The following is a 15,059-nucleotide window of genomic DNA, read 5'->3' as shown; positions in this document are numbered from 1 at the left end:
AGTGTTCTTCCTATGGTCATCCTCCCTCCTCCTTCATTTCAACTGGAAACTTCCCTTGTTGTGAAGGTGATGGAGAAACCGCACCCTTCTTCACTGATCCTGCTTTCAGCGAGGGATCCATGTTAGAAGTAATAAACTGGTCAAAAATCGACTTATGAAATAGGTAGCGCACTGACAAAGCAAGTTTAACATTTAATGATGCCTGGGGCCGCATACGTGCCATTGAGCGCTGTGATTGGTCGACAAAGCTCGCTCCGCGCATGCGTAAAAGCTTTCAGCGCATCTAGCGCCGTGAGCCGGGGCACAAATGACCCCCGAATTGCTGCGAAACCGTCAATCAGAGAAGCCACATTCTCCGGCATTAAACTGTGTATGCATTCTCACTTAGGAACCGCAAAGGCTGCTTGGGAATACGACCTGAAGTTAAAGTACTCGTTTTCACACGAAAAAAAATAGTGATAAATTTGATTTTCACATTTTTATTTAATAATTTTACTCATTATTTTACACGATTCGGTGAAAGGTGGCCGCGGACTCCCTAGGAAGAGCCAGCGGACCCCTAAGGGGTCTGCGGACCACATGTTGGGAAACCCTGCCCTATGGTATACAGATCTGTGTCTTCGACATCAGTACTTGCCAGATAAGTGCTATCTGCATCATCAATTGAATAGTTGTGTAGCGAACAAACAATGGGAAATCCAGGATGGAATGTAACAATATTATGAAAGGAAAGTTGCCACACACCATGTAGTATGTTGTGTGTGTGTGTGTTTGTGTTTGTGTGTGTGTGTGTGGGGGGGGGGGGGGGGGGGGGGGGGGGGGGGAGAGAGAGAGAGAGAGAGAGAGAGAGAGAGAGAGAGAGAGTCCTCTGTCAGTATAACATGTAGCACTTTTTATGTTGCTGCATGGAAGTATTTTTTCCTAGGGTATCTTTAGCCAGTTTTCACGCAGAACTGATGTGACTGTTGGCATGGATCTCCTCCCTCCCCCCCCCCCCCCCCAAAAAAAAAACACTTACCCTGCCATTGCAACCATTGCCAACAAGGGTGAACCTATCTATACCTAGCATCTACAACAGCCAGCAAAACAAGGCTGTGAAACTTTTTTTAGTTGTAATATGTCAAGTCATCAGATTGTGGAGGGACAAACCCAACATGCTTCCTGTCCATTGCATCTGAAGAGATAATTTGTACAAATATTTAATAATGGACACATTTATATTGCCAATTGCAGTAAACTGCTGAAAAGTCCTACTGGTGAAGAATATTTAAGATAAAATTTCTTTTTTATACATTTATATTCACTTCGGGAATGCCAGGTTTTCAATGGTACATAGCTCAATTTTGTGGCTTACCAATACAGCTTGGAAACTGCCACAAGTTTTAAATTTTTTTTCCAAATTTAATTCCCTTATGTTTGTGTTGTTGGAGCCTGTTAACAATTTAAACAAAATTAGCTTCTTAGCACCACGTAAAGGTATTCCACACTCGTAAGATAACAGTAGTTTACCTTCAAGTATTTATCTTTCAGTCTGATGCAAATTTTAGCAAACACCTGCACAATAATTTATTGAAATGCTTGGCTGTGAAACTCTATGACTGAAAGCTAGGCTCTTAATGATTCCCTAGTTGCCAGGAATCGAAGTGTGACAATCAACCCGAAACATAGTAGGGCATAATGGAGGTTGTCAGTGATATGTGATGGTCAAACCATAAAACACAAGTTAAATGGTCTGATTCTTACCTCCGACTAGGTGAAATAGCTTCCCTCATCAGTGTCACGCACACAAATCCCATCGTGTAGCACGGACAATAGTTTGTCAAATCAGGACACATCCATCCTGGCTAAATTCCTGAATTCCAGAGGATTTTCGGGCCTCAACTCTTTCCTTAACAGGGAGTGTATGACCCTCCCTGCCTTCAGCCCTTCTTTGCAGCCAAGGCCAAACCCAAAGCCAGCCCCTGACATTACGTCATCGTTCTGTCCTAACTACTGAAGAAGCTACTGTCACTGCAAATGCAGCTTAAATAATACCGTCGTCCATGTCTAAAACACTGTGAAACAAAAGCGAAAGTAAACACAGTTAATAATAATAATAATTTTCTTGCATCACCAACAGAATGGTTTAGTGTACAATTCTGTATAACCATAACATAATTTCATTCTAGCGCCGCTTAATAAATATGAACCTAGATCTCTCAGAAGATTTAATGAGTAGTATCAGTTCTAAGAAACGATAAATTTGCATACTCGACAACATAAACAAGACTGTAGTTCCGAATATGTTCTCTTGGGGCACTAGGGTAGACCTACACGGTAGGTATATCACACAGTCGGTCGAAGTGAACCAGTCGACAGTGCCACACTTGTCGCTTGGGGTGCTGGTGCAGATTTGTATATGTTAGGTGTGTCTTGTAATACTGGCTTAAGACTAGTTTGCTCGTTCAGACGTATGCCCGTGTTGGATTTTTTCATAGTTTTGTTCATTAAGAAATCAATGACTTATATAGAAAGGAATGGTGAAAGAATGAATGCTTGTGATGAATTCTTCTCGGGTTAACAGCCGAGTGGTCGTGTCGTCTTGTCGCAGTGTTTCAATGACTTTCGTAGTTATCTTTGCCTACAGCAATGAGGAATATCTCACAAGTCATGTCAACGCATCCTTCGTGGCTTAAAAATGAAATCTTACTGTGTGAGTGTTGTTCAGCAAATAAAAGAAGCGGACAATGGTAAGCATACACATTACTGTAATTGTTGCCGGAAAATGTCGCTGGGGGAAAATCTTGATCTGTTCCATCTATTTACGAGGGGTGAAGCTGGGTTTCATCTGTCAGGTTATGTTAATTCACATGACACTGGGATACAGAGAATCCCCATGGCATACTGCAAAAGCCATTCACGATTTAAAAATTGGTGTATGATGTGCTGTATCTGGTAACAGAATTATCGGGCCATTGTTCTTCGATGAAACTGTCAACATGCATATTTACTTGCAACTCTACAATTAATTTTTGGCTCTGTTAACTCCAACTGAAAAATGTTGTGCATATTTCCGACATGATAGGGCAACTTCTCATACCTCAGATTTGTCTGATTTTACAGAAGAGAGGACCATTAGTAAGGGGTTGTGGCCACCCCGCTCTCCTGACTTGTCGCCATGTGACTTTTACCTCCGGGGATTTCTAAAGGCTAGAGCCTACTGCAATAATTTGAGAACACTTGACACATTAAAAAACAACATATGTGAAGAAATTTCGAACATTCCTCAAAGAGTAATGAAAAGTGTATTTCGCAACATACTTAGACGTGCACAAATTTGCTTGGATGTTGGCGAAGAACATATCGAACACAGACTTTAAATTCCTTTCTAAAATATGCTTATGAAACTAATAAAAGTAAATCTGTTACTTAAACTGTTAATTCTATAGTTAATAATGAAACTGTACAATAAAAATGTAAGAAAGCGATGATGTATATTCATTTTCTTCATTCATATTCCTTTCAGCGTAGGGGCTGGTTTTTTGTGCACCTCTCAGTATTATCTTTAAATATCACGGCTGCTGCCTTGTGTGTTACGTGCTTGAAATCTAGTGTTAGGACACTGCTCTGGTTGGTTCCTGCCAGTGCTGCAAGGGAGCACTATAGTCCGTTCCCATGTGCTGTCATTACTTGAAGAAGATAGAAAAATAACTGTGTCAATATATGCCCCTGCATCCCATCTCTTACATATAAGGGTTCATATTTTGCTGCCGAAAGGAAGTCAGGGATGTGCATGTTTTTGATAGTTGAGGAGCACAGTTTTAAGGTAATTAAATAAATGGAAGGCTGCTTTGTTTTTTAATCCCCTGAAATCCTGATGCAATATACTAACACTGTTTTTCACTGTGCTTTTATGCGAATCTTGTGACATACTAACATATTTTTCACTGTATTGTTATGAGAATTTTGTGGTATTTTAACATCTCTAGTACCTGCCTGCCTGAGCTTCTCTTTAAGCTTAATTTCAATCAACGTTGGATGATGACACTTGTTGTAAACCATGGCTGAATCCAGGCAAACCATCGACATCCACTGCAAGACCAAATTGCTTTGGACAGTGGTCTGGGTTTGGTAGGATCATGCATGTTTGGTGAGATCAGAAAGATGTCATCTATTATGAGCTGCTAAAACCTAGTGAAAACATTAATGCTGCTCACTACCAGCAGAAAATTATAGATTTAAATTGAGCATCTTGTGAAAAATGACTGGAATATGGAAAAGTGCAACACAGTCATATTGCTCCATGATAACGCCCCATCACACACAGCTAAACGGGTCAGGAAACGATCAAGGCATTCAGTTGGAAAATATTGGGGCATGTGGCTTATCCTCCAGACTTGACTCATCCGATTATCACCTATTTGCATCACGGGGACACGCTCTCGTGGAACAATACTTCAACTCGTATGAAAATGGCTCACTGACTGGTTCACTTCAAAAGAAGAACTGTTTCTTTTTTTGTGTGGCATTCGCAGCCTGCTAGAGAGGCAAGAGAAATGTACAAATAGCAATGGAGGATATTTTGAATAGAATATTGTTTATCAGTTTCAAACAACAGACATGTAATTATTGTAACCAAATTCTGGTTTCATACTTATACACCTGGTAAGAAACCAGTCTGGCAAAATGTCATGAAATGAGTTTCTCAACCTAATGCTGTCATGTGAAGTAGCCTTAATATGGTATTATGATTTGCACAATCGAAAGTCTTCAACAAATCGCAGGATTTTGCCAATGTTTAATAGTTCATAATTCTAAATTTTTTCTTGTGCTGAGGTATCAATAATTACCTCAGGAGGGTAGATTTTTTGAAATCGAAACGCTGGTTATGAGTCCTTTACTAAACAGGTGAGTGACAACTCTTGAGTATATTATCGTCAGAAAAGAGTGTTGTTTGAAACCAGTGCAGTCACCTTTCTTGTTGTGACATGGGATCAGTTGAACCTATCAATATGTGATGTGAGTTTGATATATGATGTAATTTTCTGCGTCTACATTTCTAATTAGCAAGCACCGTGTGGTTCATGTTGCAGGGTGCCTTGTATTGCAGCTTATCATTTCCCCATTTCTCCTGTTCAAATCACAAATGGACCTAGGGGTAGAGGCAATCTATATGCTTCCATGCAAGTCTTGATTTCTATTATCTGTAGACAGCAATCCTTATGTGAAATTTTAGTTGGTGGCCATAGAATATTCTGCTGCCTGTTACAAATGTCGATTCTCAAAAATTCGTCAGTAGTGTTTTCTGAAAGAACGTCATCTTCCATCTAGGGATTCCCATTTGAGCTCATGAAGATTATCTGATTAAAGCTACTGGTAACAAATCCTGTAACCTCACCTCCCGGGATCCCAAACACTCGAGCAGCACAATCTGCTTAATAGATAAACTACACTTTCCCAGAATTCTCCCCCAATAAATTGAAGTCAACCATTGGCCTTTCCCACAACCGACCTTATGTCTCATTCCATTTCAAGTCTTCTTGGCGCATGATGCCTAGATATTCAACTGAAACGCAACACTCCACTAATACTGTGCTTGAAACCAAGTCTGTTTTTCCTACACATCTACATTAATTTGTATTTTCCCGCATTTAGAGCAAGCTGCCATTCATCACACCAAATAGATATTCCGTCCAACTCATCATCTACCCTTCTAAAAGAGTGAATCAAATATAAATCTGAAATTTTTAGTGCCTGTTTGTAGATGGAGAGTGGTGTGATCTGTGCTCATTGTTGTTTTAATTTCCAGTGATTGTTTTTCACAGCCAGAACATTGTCGTACCATTTCTTTAGCCAGAATCTCGATGTCAGAGAGCTACCATTATCTGTCGTGCACCACATTATAATCAAGTTTCTCGCAACAGAGGAATAAAGCAATCTGAAATTTTGAAAGGACTTGTGGCACAGTCTGGGGCTAACATCCTGAGAAACACTCGACTGTATGCTGGCACAAACAATTGTTACGATGTTGAGAAACAGTTGAGAAAGCAATTCATCGACGTTGCCTGAGGTCCTGTCTAATAGAGGAGCATATTCTCACGGTTAGGCAATTTATTGAAGGTGACTGACATACAATGGCTGCCGAAATTGCTCCCGAGATGGGCATACCCTGCAGCAGTGCTCGAACGATCATTACTGACAACCTCACATTGCGCAAAATGTCTGCAAGGTGGGTGCCTTGTCTTCTCATCGCAGAACACACAAAATTTGGGAATTGTTCTGGACACAATGGAACATCCTCCCTACAGTCCGAATTTATCTCTTGCAATTTGCCTCTCCTTGGACCTGTAAAGCAAACAGTCGGAGGACACAGATTTGATGACGATACGCTGAACTGTTCATGTGCAACTGGCTGCTGTGACAGTCCCACTTACCTTACAAACAAGGGATCGAGAAACTGCCGGCCTATCCACAGGGGAAAATGTGTTTCCCATTCAGGATACTGTATGAAAAAAGAAGTTCATGTGCATGGATTTTTCTGTAACCTAAATAAACATATAAAAACAAATTCCAGTTTGTATTTGATTGACGCTCGTACAGTCACCAAACGTCCCTCTCGTATACTACAGCCACATTAGCAAGCAATCATATATTACTGCTCACTCGAGCCGTCAAACCATTGATGTATATAAAAACAAGCAGTCCTACCATACGCCTTGTGGCACACCTGATGATGTCCTTGTTTCGGATGAATATTCACTTTCCAGGACTACGTACACGGTTCTATCAAAGTGTTCTTTGCTATGAGAGATCTATACCACATAAATTGATAAGTTATAGTACTGATACCCCAAGGTACACAAAACGGGTCAGATCGCTGTTGCAGAAGCAGCGAAAAAAGGATGCTAAATTTAAAAAAACGCAAAATCCCAAAGACTGGCAAAGTTTTGAAGAAGTTCGAAATATAGCGCGTACTTCAATGTGAGATGCCTTTAATAATTTCCCCAACGAAACCTTGGCTCGAAATCTGGCAGAAAACGCAAAGACATTCTGGTCATACATAAAGCACACCAGTGACAAGACGCAATCAATACTTTCACTGTGCGATAACAACGGTGAAATCACCGACGACAGTGCCACTAAAGCAGAGTTATTAAAGAAGGTTTTCCGAAACTCCTTCACCAAAGAAGATGAAGTAAATATTCCTGAATTCCAATCAAGAACAATTGCGAAGATCAGAAACATAGAAGTAGATATCCTAGGTGTCGCAAAGCAACTTAAATCACTTAATAAAGGCAAGGCTTCTAGTCCAGATTGTATACCTGTCAGGTTCCTCTCAGAGTATGCTGATAAAATGGCTCCATATTTAGCAGTTATATACAACCGCTTGCTCACAGAAAAATCCGTACCTAACTATGGGGAAATTGCTCAAGTCACACGAATACCCAAAAAGGGAAGTAAGAGTAATCCATTGAATTACAGGCCCATAACACTAACGTCGATTAGCAGTAGGGTTTTGAAACATATACTGCCTTCGAACATTATGAAGTACCTCGAAGAAAACGATTTATCGACACATAGCACAGATTCAGAAATTATCGTTATTGTGTAACACAACTAGCTCTTTATACTCGTGAAGCAATGAGTGCTATCGATAGCGGATGTCAAATTGATTCCATATTTGTAGATTTCCAGAAGGCTTTCGACACCGTTCCTCACAAGAGTCTTCTAACCAAACTGCGTGCCTACGGAGTATCGCCTCAGTTGTGTGACTCGATTCGTGATTTCCTGTCAGGAAGATCACAGTTCGTCGTAATAGACGGAAAGTCATCGAGTAAAACAGATCCGGCGTTCCCCAAGGAATTGCTATAGGCCCTCTGTTGTTCCTGCTCTGTATTAACGACATAGGAGACAATCTGAGTAGCCGTCTTAGATTGTTTGCAGATGATTCTGTCATTTACCGTCTTGTTAAGTCATCACATGACCAAAACGAATTGCAGACCTGTATGGTGCGAAAAGTGGCAATTGACCCAGAATAAAGAAAAGCATGATGTTATTCACACGAGTATTAAAAGAAATCCGCTAAATTTCGATTACGCGATAGCTCACACAAATTTGAAGGCTGTAACTTCAACTAAATATTTAGGGATTACAATTACAAAAACCCTAAATTGGAAGGATCACGTAGATAATGTTGTGAATAGAGCAAACCAAAGACTGAGATTCATTGGCAGAACACTTAGAAGGTGCAACAGAGACTGCTTACACCACGCTTGTCCGCCCTATTCTGGAGTATTGCTGTGCGGCGTGGGATCCGCATCAGGTGGGATTGACAGATGACATCGAAAAAGGACAGTTCGTTTTGTATAATCACGAAATAGGGGAGATAGTGTCACAGACATGATATGTGGGTTGGAGTGGCAATTATTAAAACAAAGGCGTTTTTCGTTGCGACGGCATCTTCTCGTGAAATTTCAATCACCAGTTTTCTCCTCCGATGGCGAAAACATTCTGTTGGCACCCACCTACATAGGGAGAAATGATCATCACGATAAAATAAGAGAAATCAGGGATCGCACAGAAAAATTTAAGAGCTCGTTCTCCCTGCGCGCCGTTCGTGAGTGGAACGGTAGAGAGACAGCCTGATGGTGGCTCATTGAACCCTCTGCCAGGCACTTTATTGTGAATAGCAGGGTAATCATGTAGACGTAGATGTGTGTGTTGTGGAACCTATTCAGTGTTTGGACCTTCAGTTAAAGTCTGCAGTTGGGCACATTGTCAGGTGCTTCCTAGAGCTCTAGCAGCATGATTTCAGCCTGTTGCTCTTAATCTATCGTTCACACGATATTGTGTGAGAAAAGAGCAAGTTGAGTTTCACATGAGCATTGCTTTCAAAATCTATGTTGATTTGTGGATAGAAGCTTTTCTGTCTGAAGGAAATTTATTGTATTGTGGCTAATGAGGGATTTTGATTTGAAAATGTTTTACTTCCACATCTACATCTACATTTATACTCCGCAAGCCACCCAACGGTGTGTGGCGGAGGGCACTTTACGTGCCACTGTCATTACCTCCCTTTCCTGTTCCAGTCGCGTATGGTTCGCGGAAAGAACGACTGTCTGAAAGCCTCCGTGCGCGCTCTAATCTCTCTAATTTTACATTCGTGATCTCCTCGGGAGGTATAAGTAGGGGGAAGCAATATATTCGATACCTCATCCAGAAACGCACCCTCTCGAAACCTGACGAGCAAGCTACACCGCGATGCAGAGCGCCCCTCTCGCAGAGTCTGCCACTTGAGTTTGTTAAACATCTCCGTAACGCTATCACGGTTACCAAATAACCCTGTGACGAAACGCGCCGCTCTTCTTTGGATCTTCTCTATCCCCTCCGTCAAACCGATCTGGTACGAATCCCACACTGATGATCAATACTCAAGTATAGGTCGAACGAGTGTTTTGTAAGCCACCTCCTTTGTTGATGGACTACATTTTCTAAGGACTCTCCCAATGAATCTCAACCTGGTACCCGCCTTACCAACAATTAATTTTATACGATCATTGCACTTCAAATTGTTCCGCACGCATACTCCCAGATATTTTACAGAAGTAACTGCTACCAGTGTTTGTTCCGCTATCACATAATCATACAATAAAGGATCCTACTTTCTATGTATTCGCAATACATTACATTTGTCTATGTTAAGGGTCAGTTGCCACTCCCTGCACCAAGTGCCTATCCGCTGCAGATCTTCCTGCATTTCGCTCAATTTTCTAATGCTGCAACTTCTCTGTATACTACAGCATCATCCGCGAAAAGCCACATGGAACTTCCGACACTATCTACTAGGTCATTCAAAAGCATTAATAATTAATATCTTACCTTTTGACTGTTGGCAGTCTGTTAGATTTTGCTCCTTAATATAAAGCTGCTTTCTGAACTGTAGAGCAGGAGCTGTAGTCTGTATGGAAAGTATTTTTGTTTTTGGCAGTGAAAGTGACATTTTGTACCAAACTCATTCTTATCACTTACTACAAATACCATTAAGAGTATTTTGATTGGTGCACAAATACAAGAATTCCTCCGATAAAGCTCCTGTTTTAGCTACATTATCAAGTTTGCACAACATATTTGCTGCACATCTCTGTATACTTTTTTGTTCTTAGCTGTAACAACCCACCAGAGTGTAGGACAGGACGGAATTAAAGTATGTGAAGTGTGCTACTATTTCTTATCTGCAATTCGACAGTGTGAGAGAGATTACTAAGTGCAAGGCGGGCAGAATCATAGTCATCAAAGAGTTTCTATCCCTTGTTTCTGAATCTTTGGTATTTTCTAGTTGTTTTCTTAGTTCTGTGTCAGAAATTTTTAAGATGTCTTGTTGCAGTGCACTTCACTTTTTCCTATTACCACAGATGTTTAACGTGAAGCTTGTAGATAACCTTCATAGCTACTCGTTCTCCAACCAGTTTGCTTTGTGTTATACCAATTGTTTCCCAGGTGATTAGTCATTCCAGTGCCTCTAGTTTATTCAGTCCCCCCACACAGAGTAAAATGTTCCTGTTTTGTATTTCTAGAGATGCACTTCTTGTACACATTTTTCATTGAACAATATACTCCTTCATTTTGTTAGTGCAGATGGCTGTTGGATATCTTTCTGATCAGTTCTGTTGTATGTTAGAACTTACTAGCCTTTCCCATTTCCCCCTCCCTCTCCCAAGATATATATATATATATATATATATATATATATATATATATATATATATCTTTCTCTCTCTGTTTCACATGGATTCCGTTTTCTGAACCAAAATTTTGAGAAATCTTTCTTTGCAAATTGTGTAAAAGACCTGAATAATTGTTTCTGCTGGATTTGTTGGACATAGTGCAAACTCGCTTTCTGTGTCAAACTTCGTGTATTGTTCTACACATGGAGCCAGACAGTGTACTTCAGCCAGGAGCTGTTGACAGATGCTGTGAGAAGCTGCTCAATAGAACGCTGAGCTAACGTGTGTTAGCGGTTTTTTTGTGTATGGGTTACAGTAAATTATCGGGACTGTTGCGAAGTTTTGAGTAAAATGGTAGACAAAAGTATTGATATTAACCTTAAGCAGAATGCACTGATACTGAAAATATAATACAGTTTAGTTTGAAATAGTTGGAGATTTAAATAGGACCAAATTTCACAGTGTGTTACAGTGTATGAGTTATTGAGCTTTAAAGAAGTTCTCTTATAGTGGTGATAAGCAATTACTTTTAGCTGCGTACCGAGCGTGCCACGTCTCCACGTAGTAGCCTCTGGAAGCAGACTCTGCTGCCACTATAGTGCAGGTTGTAGCATTCGGCAGCTTGTCAGAGAAACCACAGAGGCAGACCGGAGTGTGGACACGTAATCACTGCCGTGTTTCAGCAGTGAGGGAAGGACGCTGCGCAGATGTAGTGAGAAGAATGTGTAAAGGGGACACTGTTTTCGTCGGATGTTTCACCAAATTATTAAAAAAAACGTAAAACGATGTTTTACGTCAGTTGCCTGGGCGTATCCTTTGTAGGCAGGTGTAATTGCTTCACAAGTTTCCCTAAAAGTTGAGTAATTATGTTTGCTGGCATTACAGAAGTAGACTTTGAGCATTCAAATTACCTAAATGTCGCCAGAAATCTGTTTGTTACTCCTAATTTCTCGTCGACTGAGACTGACTCTGACATTAACGTATCTTGCTTCTCTGATTTATCTCGTCTCAACATAGTTACTTGTTGTACCGGTAGGGTGCAGGACTCGCCAGAGAAAAAACTTCTGGGTGCATGGTTCTGTCAGTAAGTTAACATGTGGCCAGTCGGTCATTTTTTCAACCATTCTCAGACCCATTTCGTCTTTTTTATCTGTCATCCACTGCTTGCAAGCTGTAGCAAATATAACTGCAACACACACGTATCCTTTTCGGTGTTCGACAGCTTAGGCTGTAAGACCAGGGTGTCAACTGACGATTTTTGTCAGTATTATTGATGATGTGAGGTCACTTTAATATGTTGAAGGTTTGACAAGCTAGTATTATCAATAAATATTGAGCACACACAGGCCTCCAACAGTTGGCGATACTATGCCGTCTGCATCTAGTTTTAAAAAAACTTGCACCGTCAAGGTAAGAGTGTACGATGGTAAGTTCCAAAGTACACCTGAAATTTCAATTAGAACATGACTAAACAATGTACAACAAAGAATTGACGAAGTTCATAAGCAGCTACGAATGAGTTTCCTTAATTCATTTATAACAACAAATATGATGAGTGTCGAAAGAAAATAAACAAGAGATTGAAAATGATTTGGGGCTGCTGACCTGTAAAGTCAGGGGGCTTCCAAAGCTGAGCTTCCGACCTGTCCGAAACAGAGGGTTTGTGAACTGTGCAAATAGGGGGTTGACTTTTAGCAACGAGATATCGCGATGTTCTTTAAATGCGGGAACAGGAAAAAAAAACATTGGGTCAGGGACCAGGCTGGGTTGGTAGACGTAATGAGGCGTGTTGGACGTAGGTTGATTGTGAAACCAGGAAGATGGATTACATAAATATATATATTTTAATTTTTCGTCAGGTGACGAATATTTATTAACTTTACATCAATACAACGTAACACCTTTACAATTATACATGAACAGAAATATAATGGTCAGTGCAGCTTAATATTAAGCAAAATCGAAAACCTTTAAAAAAACACAGGATATTGGATAATATATAAACACATATTCTTCATAATAAATAAACCTTTAAAAGAAACAGAATTTGCAACGTCTAACGTTTATCGGTACACAAAGAGGTTCGGACAAACATAGATCATGTTCTTCATAATAAATAAATCTTTAAAAGAAACAGAATTTGCAACGTGTAATGTTTCTCAGTACACAACTAGGTTCGGACAAACATAGATCGAACCTTTCAAAAGCTAAACACTAGAAACAGAATTTGCAACGTGTAATGTTTTTCGGTACACAAGTAGGTTCGGACAAACATAGTTCGAACCTTTCAAAAATTAAGTACATTAGTTACTCGTATGTTATCAGCACTGTGCAATTTCCCACATATAATAAACACATTAGCAAGAACGTTAATGGGTGTAAAGTACATTCCTTACAAGTTGACCATAGATATGGACATTTATTCCAATTTCCTGAAGCAACTGGAAATAAGTAATTGATATTGATAAGAACATCTTTCTTATTTTCAGCATTTTCCTGCTAAACTTTTTATTGCGAGATCCAGTACACAGCTGCTGGCTTCTGCACTGTTGCTCGGCGCCGCCGACAGATGTCAGCTCGAAACGCTGTCGGGAGAACATGGCGATCATTTTAACCCCGTCTCTTGTCGCCTTCTGCAGTTCGTCACTACCCGAAATCCAGTGACATAGTATCTGCAGCCACATTGATTCTGTGTAGTGTGTTAACTTTTAAGAACCCGTTACGGAAAAACAATTTGTGAAACTGTACTACATTAACCAAGATCGCGTTGGAGTGTTTCCGCGAAATTTTGTTAGACGGAGAGTTTGACAGAATGGCGGACGTTGTTAGTATCGGTGTTTCGCCGCAAATGGTTAGGGAAAAATAGTTCTATTACGATTTATCTAACTGTGTCACAGTGTCGGCCACTGGAGATTGGTGGTGAAAAAAAAGAAAAAAACTTCGTTGCTTAGCACCAAAAGTAGTATAGGCGTCGGTATAGGACACTTCAAAAGTGAAAATCGAGTAAAAATAAAATTTCTAATCTTTTTCGCTTTAAAAACTGAGGGAATGGGGCAAAATGAGTGGAAACAAAGTGAAAAATTTTCCACATTAAATTTTAAAACATTTTTGCGCAAAAGTAGTCGCCTCTTTGAAACCTGCATTTTTTTGGGCAAAAGATTGCGGACACTTTTTGGCGGTCACCGGTCACTTCTTCGCAAAATTCTGGCGTCTTTTTTTTTTTTTTTTGGCAGTTACGTTTTCCGCTCGCTTTTTTTAATGAATTTTTGGCAATCAAAAGTTTGAAATTTTGTAGGCCTTGACCTATAAAATTATCCTTAGTAGTGTTTATATGTCACGTTTATTATTTGCTCGTTGATGAACATCGTACAATTATTTCTATATTGTCATCGAGTATGAGCTCGTACCGACGAGCAGGATCATCGATGTATTCTGTAATCACTGTTTCCATTTATATATACAAAAGTTTTTCTTCAGTAACTCGAGGGAAGGATATAAATTATTCCGCCTTTTTCCTCTAGGAGCATACGTATAGCACAGTTAAATTTAAACTCTTTTGGTATAAATTTTTTCACCAAATTTTTGGTTTTCTTATCTCTCGTGATCATGTTTTTGCTTATGATAACCTAATCTTCAGAAATCTGTATTAATTCAATCATCGTATTCTTGTTGAGTTTTACGGAATTTCTGTAGTTTAGAGTCAAGCCATTAATTTTGGTAGTCTGTTAGCCTTTACATATTTGATAAACATAGCTTTTTGGTCCAGTGCTTATCCATTCAATGCCAAAATCGTCTTTCCAAATGCATCTGTCAATTCGCCTAGCATTCAACCTGTTTGCACTGTGTTTCTGCCATCGTCAACGTAATCAATAGAGTCTGCGTCGTAACATAAAAGTTTATCGCCTAATCTATCGAACATGTCATACAAACTCATTCTAGATTTGGCGGTCTGGAAGTGCTTGTGCTATCTTCGACATAGAAATCATCGTAGCGATATGTCACCTTAATTATTTCCTCGTTGATTGGTATCACAATAGTTATCTCTATTTTGTCGTCGAGCAAGAGTTCGTACCACCGTTTAACGTCGTCTATAAGTTCAGCCCCTGACCGAATTCCCCCACAGAGAATTGAGGCATATTTTGGCAACAGCTCACTTAGCGGCGTTCGCTTCAATATTGTTAATGTCGGACTCGATGTCTTGCTTTTCCTTGATAACTCGACTCGTAATCATCTTCCCAAGGACTAGTTTCCAATTTGATCTTTATCAGTGTTTTAATGTTGTCTCTGAACAACTCATTACTTACTCGATCAAAATGCCGCACCTCATAAATTTCCTGTATTTTGTGCCCTTTTCCG

The sequence above is a fragment of the Schistocerca americana genome, unplaced genomic scaffold, assembly GCF_021461395.2.
Source record: "Schistocerca americana isolate TAMUIC-IGC-003095 unplaced genomic scaffold, iqSchAmer2.1 HiC_scaffold_62, whole genome shotgun sequence".
NCBI classification, from domain to species: Eukaryota; Metazoa; Arthropoda; class Insecta; order Orthoptera; family Acrididae; genus Schistocerca; species Schistocerca americana.
Note: the sequence above shows the minus strand (reverse complement) of the source record.